Genomic DNA, 12,500 nt, shown 5'->3' with positions numbered 1-12,500 from the left:
CATTAACGGATAATAATGAGATGAATGCGTGAACCAAGAACTTGAGAGTCGCTATTTTATAAGTTCACTTGAGAGTAAAGGAAATAGATTATGAATTTTTGCAGATAAAAGCAACTCCTGTGGCAGAGTACTTAATATGGTAGAAACTGGATCAAAAGTTCATTGGGTTGAGTCTCCCGGTGGATGGAAGAACTAATGCTTGGAGGGGGGGTTTGGGCGAGTGGGGTGGGGTTGGGGAGATCTACTCTTCTCTTGTGGGGAACAGGCAGGCGGCCTGGAGCGTAAGGCTTGCAACCTGACCCCTAGAATCGGACATTATAAGTGTTATAAGGGGAAACGGCTGAGATTAAAAATTAATATATTTTGGCCTGCAAGCAAAAAAATAAGCATATACATAGACAAATCCTTTGCTTTATTTACCTTCTTTCTTGACACACACACACACACACACACACACACACACACGCAGACACAGCAAGAATATATTTTCTTCTTGTTATGGGAAACAACAACTGCACAGAAAACATGCCATCATTTATAGACTAGTTACATGAAGCTTCGATGCACGCACTCAATCGCTCTGTGGGCTATCGGTCATCGTAATGACCCCAGCGCCGTCTGCGCTGGACTCTTCCACGCCACTATTTTGAGCCTTCACAATCTTATCATCACGTGGATCTGGCGTTTCGTTGTCTTTCTTCTTTTATGTTGCGGATGTGGTGAAAGACTGCTTGCAACGTAAGAGGAACATTAAGGGTAGGAGAGAGTAATGTTTATATAGGAGAAAGATCGTAAGGAGCGTTGGTAATAATTAAAGACTATCAAGGTATCGCCTGAACTGAATGATGCCCTAATGGAAGAAAAGAGGCAAGGAGGGAATTTTCATCAGGAGGAGGAGGATGAAGAGGAGGAGGAGGATGAAGAGGAAGAGGATGAAGAGGAAGAGGATGAAGAGGAGGAAGAGGATGAAGAGGAGGATGAGGAGGAGGATGAAGAGGAGGAAGAGAATGAAGAGGTGGAAGAGGGGGATGATGAAGAAGGGGAAGAGCAGGAGGATGAAGAAGAGGAGGAAGATGAGGAGGAGGAAGAGGGGGAGGAAGATGAAGAGGAGGAGGAGGATGAAGAAGGTGAAGAGGAGGAAGAGGAAGAGGAAGATGAAGAAGAGGAAGGGGAGGAGGAGGATGAGAGGAGAAAGAGAGAAAGATGCGGTGAGAGAACAAGAGAGGAGGAATGTGGAAGGATTTAAAAAAAAATATATATAAAATCTAATGAAACAAAGAATTTTTAAAAATTGAGAGTGTAAAAGAAAACAAGCTGGAAGTTATTACCACGTTTATCCTTTAACCGGCGAGGCAGCAACTGATGTATCACTATGTTGTTTACTTAATTAAAAATACCTCAAATACTGTTCAGTATTTCAGACGTGTTGTTATCTTTCTCTTGGTTCATAGCTGCGAGACACAAGTTCGATCCTCGGAGCCGGGCAAGGAAATGACCAATATAAGAGCGTTCCCTTAATATTCCAGCATACTTTTGTTGACATAAACAGTAATTTTGATACCTTGTTGTTAGGCAACTGTTACTATTTTTATTTGGAGCAAAGAGAGGGAGGAATAAAATAACGAATGAGTGATTAGTACTCCGTCGAAATGTATACCATCTTGTCAGTTTCTCGTTGGACGGGTCGGTATAGTTCACGGCTAGCACTCTGCTGGGCCCGCGTTCGAGTCTCCGGCCGGCCAATGAAGAATTAGAGGAATTTATTTCTGGTGATAGAAATTCATTTCTCGGTATAATGTGATTCGGATTCCACAATAAGCTGTAGGTCCCGTTGTTAGGTAACCAGTTGGTTCTTAGCCACGTAAAATAAGTCTTATCCTTCGGGCCAGCCCTACGAAAGCTGTTAATCAGCTCAGTGGTCTGCTTAAACTAAGGTATACTTAACTTTGTAAGTACATATGCGTGGACCTCGATGTGGAAATCATCTTCGCACAATGATGAAATTATTCATCAAATATATTTTGTTCTCTCTCCACCCCACCCTCTCTCTCTCTCTCTCTCTCTCTCTCTCTCTCTCTCTCTCTCTCTCTCTCTCTCAGATAAATTCAGATAAATATTCTCATCTCCTTAATGAGATGATGAAAGTAGGCGATTGGTTAAGGCGACCTGAACTATTTGCGTTCACTAAAGATTTCCTGTTCTGAAGTGGGCACGTGCCGTGCCCAGGGGATCTCCAAGGAAGCTGGGGTTGGCATCTTCTCTCCGGTCAGGGCAGATTGATATATGATACCAATTTCGCAAATTCCACAAGCGCCAGCCTTAGTGGGAGGGGCTCTACTTAAAGCCTTGAGTACTTTGCTCTCTCGTTAAAATGTCCAGAAAGAAAAATTAACTTAAATAAACCCCCTTCCCCCAACCCCCACACCCTCCCCATCCCGCTGGAGTCTTAACCTTGTTTCTCGATCTCCTCAAAAATGGTAATATAATGTACACAACAACTGACCCCGAACTTATAAATCAGCAACGTAACATAGCTAGAGTATATTATTTAGTTTGATGGTGCTGTAATTTCTCACAAAAGTATTTCTCATAAAAAAATATCTTATTATATTGGGGAATTGGCTTACCCATAGTACTACCGAATTCCCCTTAGAAGGTTAGTGTCGTCTTTGCACCTCAAGTGGTGCACTGTAGGCATTACTAAAGGGTGTTTGCAGCTTCCCTTCGGCCCCTATTTGTTTCCACTTTTTAGCCTTTTACTTTACCTTTTTTCCCTGTTTCCTTTCTTCAGCCTTGCTGTCCAACACCTCTAACTGTTGCTTTTTAGTGCATCTGTGGGTTTTCTCCAGTTTTCCCCTTTAGAGCATTGTACTTTATTGCCTTTATTTTCTGGATGTCTTTACCTTGCTGTTCAACCACTCCAACTCCCTCTTTTCACCATCTTAAGCGCTGAATGGTCGAAAGTGCCCCAGTACTTGGTTTGAAAGCCTAAATTTCATAAATAACTCCAGCCAGTTTTTTATTGATAGATATTACAACTGACAGAGAAAATATATGAAATAACAAATACGCTTTCTTTTATAGTAATAATGTTGAAAAGAGATAATAATTCCTTTTTGTATTTTCAAATAAAATTAATAATTTAAGTACTTTTTCGATTACATTGTATTTATATCAGTTACATTATATTACTGTGCGTTTTATTGTTGAAGGTTTTATCATAATTGAATGTGAAATTCATTACCCGTAGACTGTCATAAAAGAAAAATGAATAATATGAATACATTTTGCATGTTGTAATCAGGATTTAAAATCCAGACGCATAAATTACAGATATGAAATCAGCGGCCTCACTGCCCCGGCAAAGAACAGGAAATGATTCAGTTTTGTTTCTAATGAGAGTCCTTGCGTGCTATGGCATGTTGTTTCGCTCCCCGAGGGGTCTGCAGGAGGAAAAACAGTACTGTCGTAATTGCGAAGTTGAATTCGCTCATCCAGCAATCATTAAGGCGAACATGCAGTGTCTGTGTTGTATCTCGTACCGATCGATGAGAAGGATGGATTTATTGGGAGAGAGAGAGAGAGAGAGAGAGAGAGAGAGAGAGAGAGAGAGAGAGAGAGATATCCCCCTAAGGACCCAAAGAATAGCATTGCCATAGATCAAACAACGCCAGATAAATTCAGACAAGACATATTCGTCTTTCTTAACGTCTGAAGGATTCTCGACTCTCTTTCCTTGCAATTATTCTAGACTGTTTATCTCGGAGCCTGCGCGCTAACGACTTGAGGGAGAATAATGAGAGGAGGGCACTGGAAAGGCAAGAACAGAACCGAAGGAGTAGCTGGAGAATGAGGAGAGAAAGGGCTTCCAGGTTTCACACTGATGCATTGCCGCTTGTATCAGATCACAGAAGTTTGTAGTAATTTTCTGTCACGCTTATCTTTCTCTTTTATTTACGGAGGAAGACCGTTAACTCTGATATCAAGCCCCGTCTTTTATCCGAGTCTTGGGGCCGGCATGTGTATATAAACTACCTTGTTTGAATGTCGTTGGAAATCCATTCCTTCTTCCGTTTTCCTGTTACAAACTCCCTATCTTTTGAGGCATGTGTGTTGCTTCCCTCGGTGGAAAACGCACACTTTTGTTTTTCTGTAAAAGAAGACTATTGTGCCGGCTTTGTCTGTCCGTCCGCACTTTTGCTGTCCGTCCTCAGATCTTAAAAACTACAGAGGCTAGAGGACTGGTAATTGGTATGTTGATCATCCACCCTCCAATCATCAAACATGCCAAATTGCAGCCCTCCAACCTCAGTACTTTTTATTTTATTTAAGGTTGAAGTTAAATATAATCGTGCTTCTGGCAACGACATAGGATAGGCCACCACCAAGCCTGGTTAAAGTTTCATGGGCCGCGGCTCAAACACCATTATACTGAGACCACCGAAAGATAGATTTATTTTCGGTGGCTTTGATTATACGCTGAAGCGGCTGTACAGGAAACAGGATTGCCCCGAAGAAAGTTCGGCGCATTTTTTACTTGTTTCTTATTGGTTTCGGGCCTGGGCAATAGGGTTGCTCGTCCCATTGGCTACCCCATTTAAATAACCGTCACCTTTTATTAACTTTCCTTAAAATCGAGTTGAAAGAACGACATTCTGTCAGTTATTTTTATTTACGGCAAAAGCTAGTATCGAACGTTGTTCAGCAAGTTTCTTGTTCACTGTTCAGCTGTTGTCAAACTGCTACATAGAAAAGATACAGTGGACGTTATTATGTAATCAGTTATTGATATTAGTTGTTTTATTGACGCAAAATTTCTTGATTTATTGTTCTAAAATTAAATCATGTACACATTTTAATCTCACAGACATATACATACACACACGCACACAGACATACACACACATATATATGTATACATACATACATACATACATACATACATACATACATACATACATACATACATACAAATTGATCTTCAACTTTATTTTCACTTAAAAACTCATATATAAAGTAGTCATATTACACTTTTTTTCCAAATGTTATTTTAGACATTGCTCTTGAGAGCCTCTTAGTTCAGCACCATTCCATCCACTAAATAGCCTTGTTGCACACGGCATGCTTCTCAGTCTAACAAATATTGCATATGGTCACGAACTTAATAGTAAGCTGGTTGAATTAATCCTTCACACTATTCCCTTCGAAAGTAGACAGTTTTTTTAATACCTGTGTTTCGTAATTTTTTGGAGTGGCTTTATTTAAGTGGTTTTCATCACTGAATAAAAAAAACAGCAATAATACTTTTATGGCAACGTTGGAGCTCGATGTTTTATAGCCGTACCCGATTCGTCTCGTAATCAAAACCGTTTCGCTTTTGCTTGTCTGTGTGTATGTCTGTATGTCTGTCATTGGCTCACATGGGATAGTAAATATAGCTTTGATATAATTATCACCATACACGGCCCCACCCCGCAACAAAAAGAGAGGAGAAGAGTAAACATATTCTCTGTGGTAACCAAGTGTGGGCGTAAGACAGATAAAACTTATTACATTGTTCCCCTTTAGCAATGGATATATCTCTGCCAGTGTTCCCTTGTGATCCCCAACTGACACCTTGAGTGCTAAATCCTGTTTTTCTTATCATGGAGCATTTTTTAATCCTTAAGCACGCACCTTAGGATAGCACTCGTGTTTTGCCCATAGCATGCCCCTGTCAAATCCGCTCCCCCTATGCTAGTACCTGCATCATGTCCCGTGCCCCTCGTTGCTCGTAGAACTGTTCTACTCATGCCCCTGGCACCTAGATCTCCAAGACCATTTCTCATCCTTCCATATCCTTGTTCCCAGACTATTTCTCATACCCTCTCCTTCTCATCAATATCCCACCGTACTATTTCTCATACCCTCTCCTTCTCATAAATATCCCACCGTACTCCGGAGACCCTGGGGTCTTCTTCAGGCCCTGTACCCAAATGCCCTCCTCCTCCTCCTCCTCCTCCTCCCCCCTCCTCCCCTCCTCCTCCCCTTCCTCCCTCCTCCCCTCCCCGCAAACACCATCCTCCCTCCCTCAAACCTTGCTCCTGCTGCTGTTGCAAAGGTTGGGGGCAGATTTAGCTCAAGGGGATAAGGTGGGGCGAATCGACCAGCCTTCATCTTAGCAACGAGTTTCAGGAGAGGAAGATTTCAAGGTCGCTGCGATCGCAATTACTATTGGCCCGGGGTGTGTTCACACCTGGTGTTGCTTGTGTCCTTGTTCTGAGGTTCATGAATTTGAGGAAATAATCTATTTTAAATTCTTGGAAAGATTGTTTGATTTCTGAAATACCTAGTTGACTTTGGAAATGTTTATATTCTGGGAGTACTTCCTTGATTGTAAATACATTTTCGATAATTTGGAATGGGTTCTAGGTCTTGGAAATTCACATTTGAATACGGCAATGCTTTTTAGGTTCTTGAGACACTCATTGCTTTTGAGAAACAATCCATAATTTCTTTAAATTCTCTGAATTCAGGGTATACAGTATCCACAGATTATGGAAATACTCTCTTACTTCGTAAAGTATTAACTAAAGCAAATTCTGATAATCTGTACGTTCAGGATATATCCCTGCATTTAGGAAATACTCCCTACGTTCTGAAAATGCTTCTTAGCTACTAGTATTGTAGATTTGTGAAAGATCTCGAGATCTTTTAAAGATCCATAGGCTCTGGAAAAGTTTCTTTGATTCTGCAAACAGTTCATATTTGTTCCTACACAAATACAAACCTTCGTTCTTTGCATAGAAGCTAAATCCATATGTAAAGAACTTCAGGTTTGTATGTTAGGAAAAAATACAAATTGTTTTTATTTGCTATTTGTTCCTACACAAATACAAATCTTCGTTCTCTACCTGGGGATCTAGCTTTTATGTAAAGAACTTCAGGTTTTTATGTTAGGAGAAATACACATTACTTTTTCATATCTGCTACATTTTTGAAAGATCCCTAGATTATGGAAATGTCCTTTAGATTCTTGAAAGATTCTAGATGCTGGAAGATACTGGAAGGCAATCCCTCGATTCTGGAAAGGTCTCGAGGCTCTGGGTGTACTTTATGCACTCCAGATAATCTCCCTAGATCTCGGCAATACTCCCTAGATGCAATGAGATTGGGGATTTTCTTATGTAACGGAAATTCAAGTCCCCAGAGCTGGGGAGGAATGATTCACTTCGAATAGCCTTGGTACACATCCTTATTAAGAAGAGTTTATCTCTGGGCGTTGAGCTATGGGCTTCATAAAGGGAGGATTACATAGAATTAGGGCGTTTTTTCAAATTGAATGTGACCTGATAATAATATTTGAAGGTGATAGAGGTTTGTAAATTTCCTCACGCTGATAACTTTTAGTTTTAATTTTTTAAAATTGATATTTTATTAATTTCGTATGTTGTAGTCAGATCAGTTTTGCGCTTTTATTGTTTAATGATGCTTATATTCTGTCTCTGCCTCTGTCAGTAACCAAGATGTAACGCCAGTTTTAGTAGCCATAGATAAATCAAATCAGTCTTTATAGGTGAGCCTTTTAACCGATTTGATGTCAGTGCTCAAGCAGTTCTCTCTCTCTCTCTCTCTCTCTCTCTCTCTCTCTCTCTCTCTCTCTCTCTCTCTCTCTCTCATTAAAATTTCGTTTTGTCTTGTGGGGGAGGGCTGTTCTTCTTATCTGTGCAATTTAAACATTCTCTTACTTTTTGCCAAGCGTGCATCCCGACCTTCATGTTTCAATCATAAAAAATTTCCAGGCATTTTCCTTATTATTTCTATAGATGAGCTTTGTTGGATACACGAGTTTTTTGGTGCATACACATATACGTAGATAGACACACACTTTCGTTGGATACACGATTTTTATAGTGCATACACACGTATACATAGATAGACACACACTTTCGTTGGATACACGATTTTTATAGTGCATACACACACATACATAGATAGACACACACTTTCGTTGGATACACGATTTTTATAGTGCATACACACATATACATAGATACTTTCAGATTTTTATAGTGCATACACACATATACATAGATAGACAGACTTTCGTTGGATACACGATTTTTTGAGTGCATACACACATATACAAATACACTTACACTCTTTCGTTGGATACACGATTTTTTGAGTGCATACACGCACGTATACATAGACACACACACGCACACACGTTTTTCCAAGTTTTTGTTTTAATCTTAAATAATTTGCTGTGCATACCTATATCTTGAAGGGTAGTTACATTGTAAAACTAGTATAGCCGTGATGAAAGCCATAGTGTTAATGGCTGAAACATCTGTCGGCACTAAATCTGGTGCAACACGGAGTGATTCTCATCTTTTACTTCAGAGTTTTGCCCTTGGAGATAGGAAGAGATATAGATCATTGGAAAAATGTTTTCTTAAAGTAGTAGATTCCAAGTGTGCACTAGCTTTCAGTGAAAATTGCCTGAGAGAATGTGACCAGGTGTGTGTGTGTGTGTGTGTGTGTATAAATATATACTATATATATAAATTATATATTTATATAATTATATATAATATATATGTACATATATATTTGTATATATATACAAATATACTGTATATATTATATATATATTACACATACATATATATTATTTGTGTATGAATGTATATATATATATATATATATATATATATATATATATATATATATATATATATATATATGTGTGTGTGTGTGTGTTTTTAGAAATGTCTGAGAGAGAATGTAAGAAAAAAAATAGAGGATTCGTAACAATAACATATGGCGGATATGTCTATTTTACTAGATTTTTTTTTAGCAAAGCTGCTATTTTTCTCTCGATTAGTGAGCTAATTCCTAATTTCGTCTAACATGTTATTCTCGTGTTTTTTCAGTTCGAACAAAATAGTATTCTTAGCTTCTTCCTGCTATTATTATTATTATTATTATTATTATTATTATTATTATTATTATTATTATTATTATTATTATTATTATTATTATTATTATTATTATTCATAATTTATGCATATTTTATCAGAAAAATGGAGAAAATCTAAACACATTTAGTGACTGGTCAAAAAGGTTTCCAGTGAATATTAATTAAAATGTTACTTTAGTGATTGGTCAAAAAGAATGCCAGTGCATGTTAATTAATGTCGCTCGTTGGAATAAGGATATTACCGCCTAAATTAGAATGGTGTACTTTAACATAAGGGTATTTTCTCCAAGAGACGTTCAGCCGACAATTAAAATACCACCCTGTTTGATGAGGTAATTTTAATCAATTGTAAATTGCTGTTCGTTATAAGAGACATTTTTGTCGGAGTTGAGAGACTACCGAGCTATGACGAAAATATTTTTGCTGAAGATGATTAACCTTTAGCGTATATATATATATATATATATATATATATATATATATATATATATATATATATATATATATATATATTATGTTTGTGTGTATGTGTATATGTGTGTATATATGTATAAATATACAGGCATATATATTATATATATGTACATACACATATATATATATATATATATATATATATATATATATATATATATATATATATATATATATATATATATATATATTTATATATATGTGTTATATGTGTGAATAATATGTATAATATATATATATATATATATTCATATATATATATGTACATACACACACATACATATATATATATATATATATATATATATATATATATATATATATATATATATATATATACATATATATATGTATATATATACATATATATACACACACATTTACACACACGATGTATATATGTGGTAAGTTCATTTATATATTTGCATATATTAAAGTACTTTCAAATAGTGGGGGTATTTTCACCCTAATGTGAAGCACTAATCTTTTGAATAGGAATATTTTTTACCAAAGTTAACATACAGACATTTGTAATCGGAAAATTTTTGCTTATGTTAAAATAGTTTTCTCTCTGAAGGAGACGTCCTCGCCGCATATAAGATACTACTTGTATGTTAGGAAAAGAACAAATTACTTTTATTTTTGCTATTTGTTCGTACACAAATACAAGCCTTCGTTCTCTACCTAGGGATCTATCATCTATGTAAAGAATTTCAGGTTTGTATGTTAGGATATGTTAGGAAAAATACAACTTATTTTTATTTGCTATTTGTTCCCACACGAATACAAACCTTCGTTCTCTACCTGGGGATCTAGCTTCTATGTAAAGAACTTCATGATTGCTTGTTAGGAGAAATACAAATTAATTTTTCATATCTGTTACATTTTTGAAAGATCCTTAGATTATGGAAATGTCCTGTAGATTCTTGAAAGATTCTAGATGCTGGAAGATAACGGAAGTCACTCCTTCGATTCTGGAGAGGTCTTCAGGTTCTGAGTATATTTTATGCACACCAGATAATTTCCCTAGATCTCGGCAATACTCCCTAGATGCAATGAGATCGGGGATTTTCTTATGTAACACAAATTCAAGTCCCCAGAGTTAGGGAGGAATGATTCGCTTCGAATAGCCTTGGTACATGTCCTTATTATTAAAAACTTGAAACATTAATCAACCTACGAGGGATATTTAAAAAAAAAAAAAAATGCTATACTTGGTACAATGCAGATACTTTCACCTAGGTTATAAAAATTTGTAATATAGTTTGTTAACTATTATCCCTTTTGGATTCAGGATTATGCTTTTGAAAGGAAAATTAAGCTGAAAAGTAAAAACGAATAAAGAAAAGGAGAAAAGAAGGCAATATAGGTAAGAAAATACAGTGTATGTGAATGTAATAAATATGTATATGAATGTAATAAATAGATTAATATGTATATATATGCATGCATATATATATATACATGCACATATATAGTGTATATATATGTATATACATATATATACATACATACATACATACATACATACATACATATATATAGTATATATATATATATATATATATATATATATATATATATATATATATATATATATATATATATATATATATATATATATATAATTGTGTGTGTGTGTGTGTTGGAAAGAATGACAGAGCGGAATAAACACAAAAATTAGCGAGTGTTGGAATAGTAAGAACAAAACGAAAACAGGAAACCACACCAGTAAGAAAGAAAAAACTACTAAATCTAGGAGAGGCAAGAATAAAAAAAAGACAGGTGGAAAAGGAAGAAGAAATCAATAAGAAATAGAGAAGAACATGATAATGCACCTCAATAGTCTTGACCTGATTATCTGTAAATATAACAAGCGAAGGCCTATGACCTTTTTTTTTCTCTCTGCATGAAAGTACTCAGGTCGCAAGCAAGGTCGGGCGTCTATCTTCTTAATGCGTGGTCATCTGGACGGTATGTCTCGATGTGAAAGTTTTGTTTTCATGTCCTTAGTCTGGTGCGACTAACATTCGATGGAATTTGAGATAGCGATGTGAAGAATATATATATATATATATATATATATATATATATATATATATATATATATATATATATATATATATATATATATATGTATATATATATATATATATACATATATACATATATATATTTAATATATCATAGGCCTATCGAATGGAATTACACGAAGATATATTTAATCTTAAATCATAAGTTTTCTTTGATAAAACTGTCGAACATTAATTATATTTTTGCATTGATTGCTGGAAGATAAATTCCGTAATGCAATATACATATATAATAATATATATATATATATATATATATATATATATATATATATATATATATATATATATATATATATATATATATATATATCTTGTAGTTTGATGCTGTTTTGTTACTAAAAAATATATCACCGGCAAACATGAGCAAATTGCTTATCAATTTTGATTTGATTGAAATTTAACCAAATTATCAGAGATATAAAAAAACTAGACTTGAGATCGAAAAAAGTAAAACTTAAGCAAAATGCAAATTGTCCCCTGCCGCCCCATGGCATATCGAAGCAAACAGGCTCTACAAGATGGCGGAAAGAGACAAGAAAAAAAAAAACTTCCCTCAGTCAATTTACTGAAGAGGATCAACCACGCCCTTTCGGCATATTGTTAGCTTCCACGATGTGCCGCTGCCTGTCTCTTCTGCAGAATAAAGTCACCTGACGGGATCAGTCTTTCGTTTGTGTTTTTTTTTTTTGGGGTGAGGTAGTTTCTTGATTAGTTTTCTCTTGCATATTATGTCGAATTTTTTTTATTCCTAATCTAGTTATCTGGTTTATTGTGCTGTGTCGGGGTTTGGTTTCTTAAGTCATTCCAGACACGCGAAGTCGGTTATTTTTGGTTTTTCGCAAATTTGTTTCATAGATTTTTCAATTTTTTTCTTTTAAGTATATCTTAAATTGAAGAATTTCGGTTTCACCTCCATATTTGTCAGTGTTTAGGAGTTATTTATTGTGATTTTTTAAATTTTTTCC

General features: G+C 35.6%; 1 protein-coding gene across 1 annotated transcript in view; it reads left to right on the top strand.

The window, feature by feature from the left end:
• Positions 1–12,500, top strand: part of LOC136828014 (uncharacterized) — a 488,300-nt gene that overhangs the window by 67,299 nt on the left and 408,501 nt on the right. The gene's annotated exons all lie outside the window — the stretch shown is intronic.

This window comes from Macrobrachium rosenbergii, chromosome 42, assembly GCF_040412425.1.
Source record: "Macrobrachium rosenbergii isolate ZJJX-2024 chromosome 42, ASM4041242v1, whole genome shotgun sequence".
Taxonomy (NCBI): Eukaryota; Metazoa; Arthropoda; class Malacostraca; order Decapoda; family Palaemonidae; genus Macrobrachium; species Macrobrachium rosenbergii.
The sequence above is the reverse complement of the archived record's forward strand: the minus strand, read 5'-3'. Positions and strand labels throughout refer to the sequence as shown.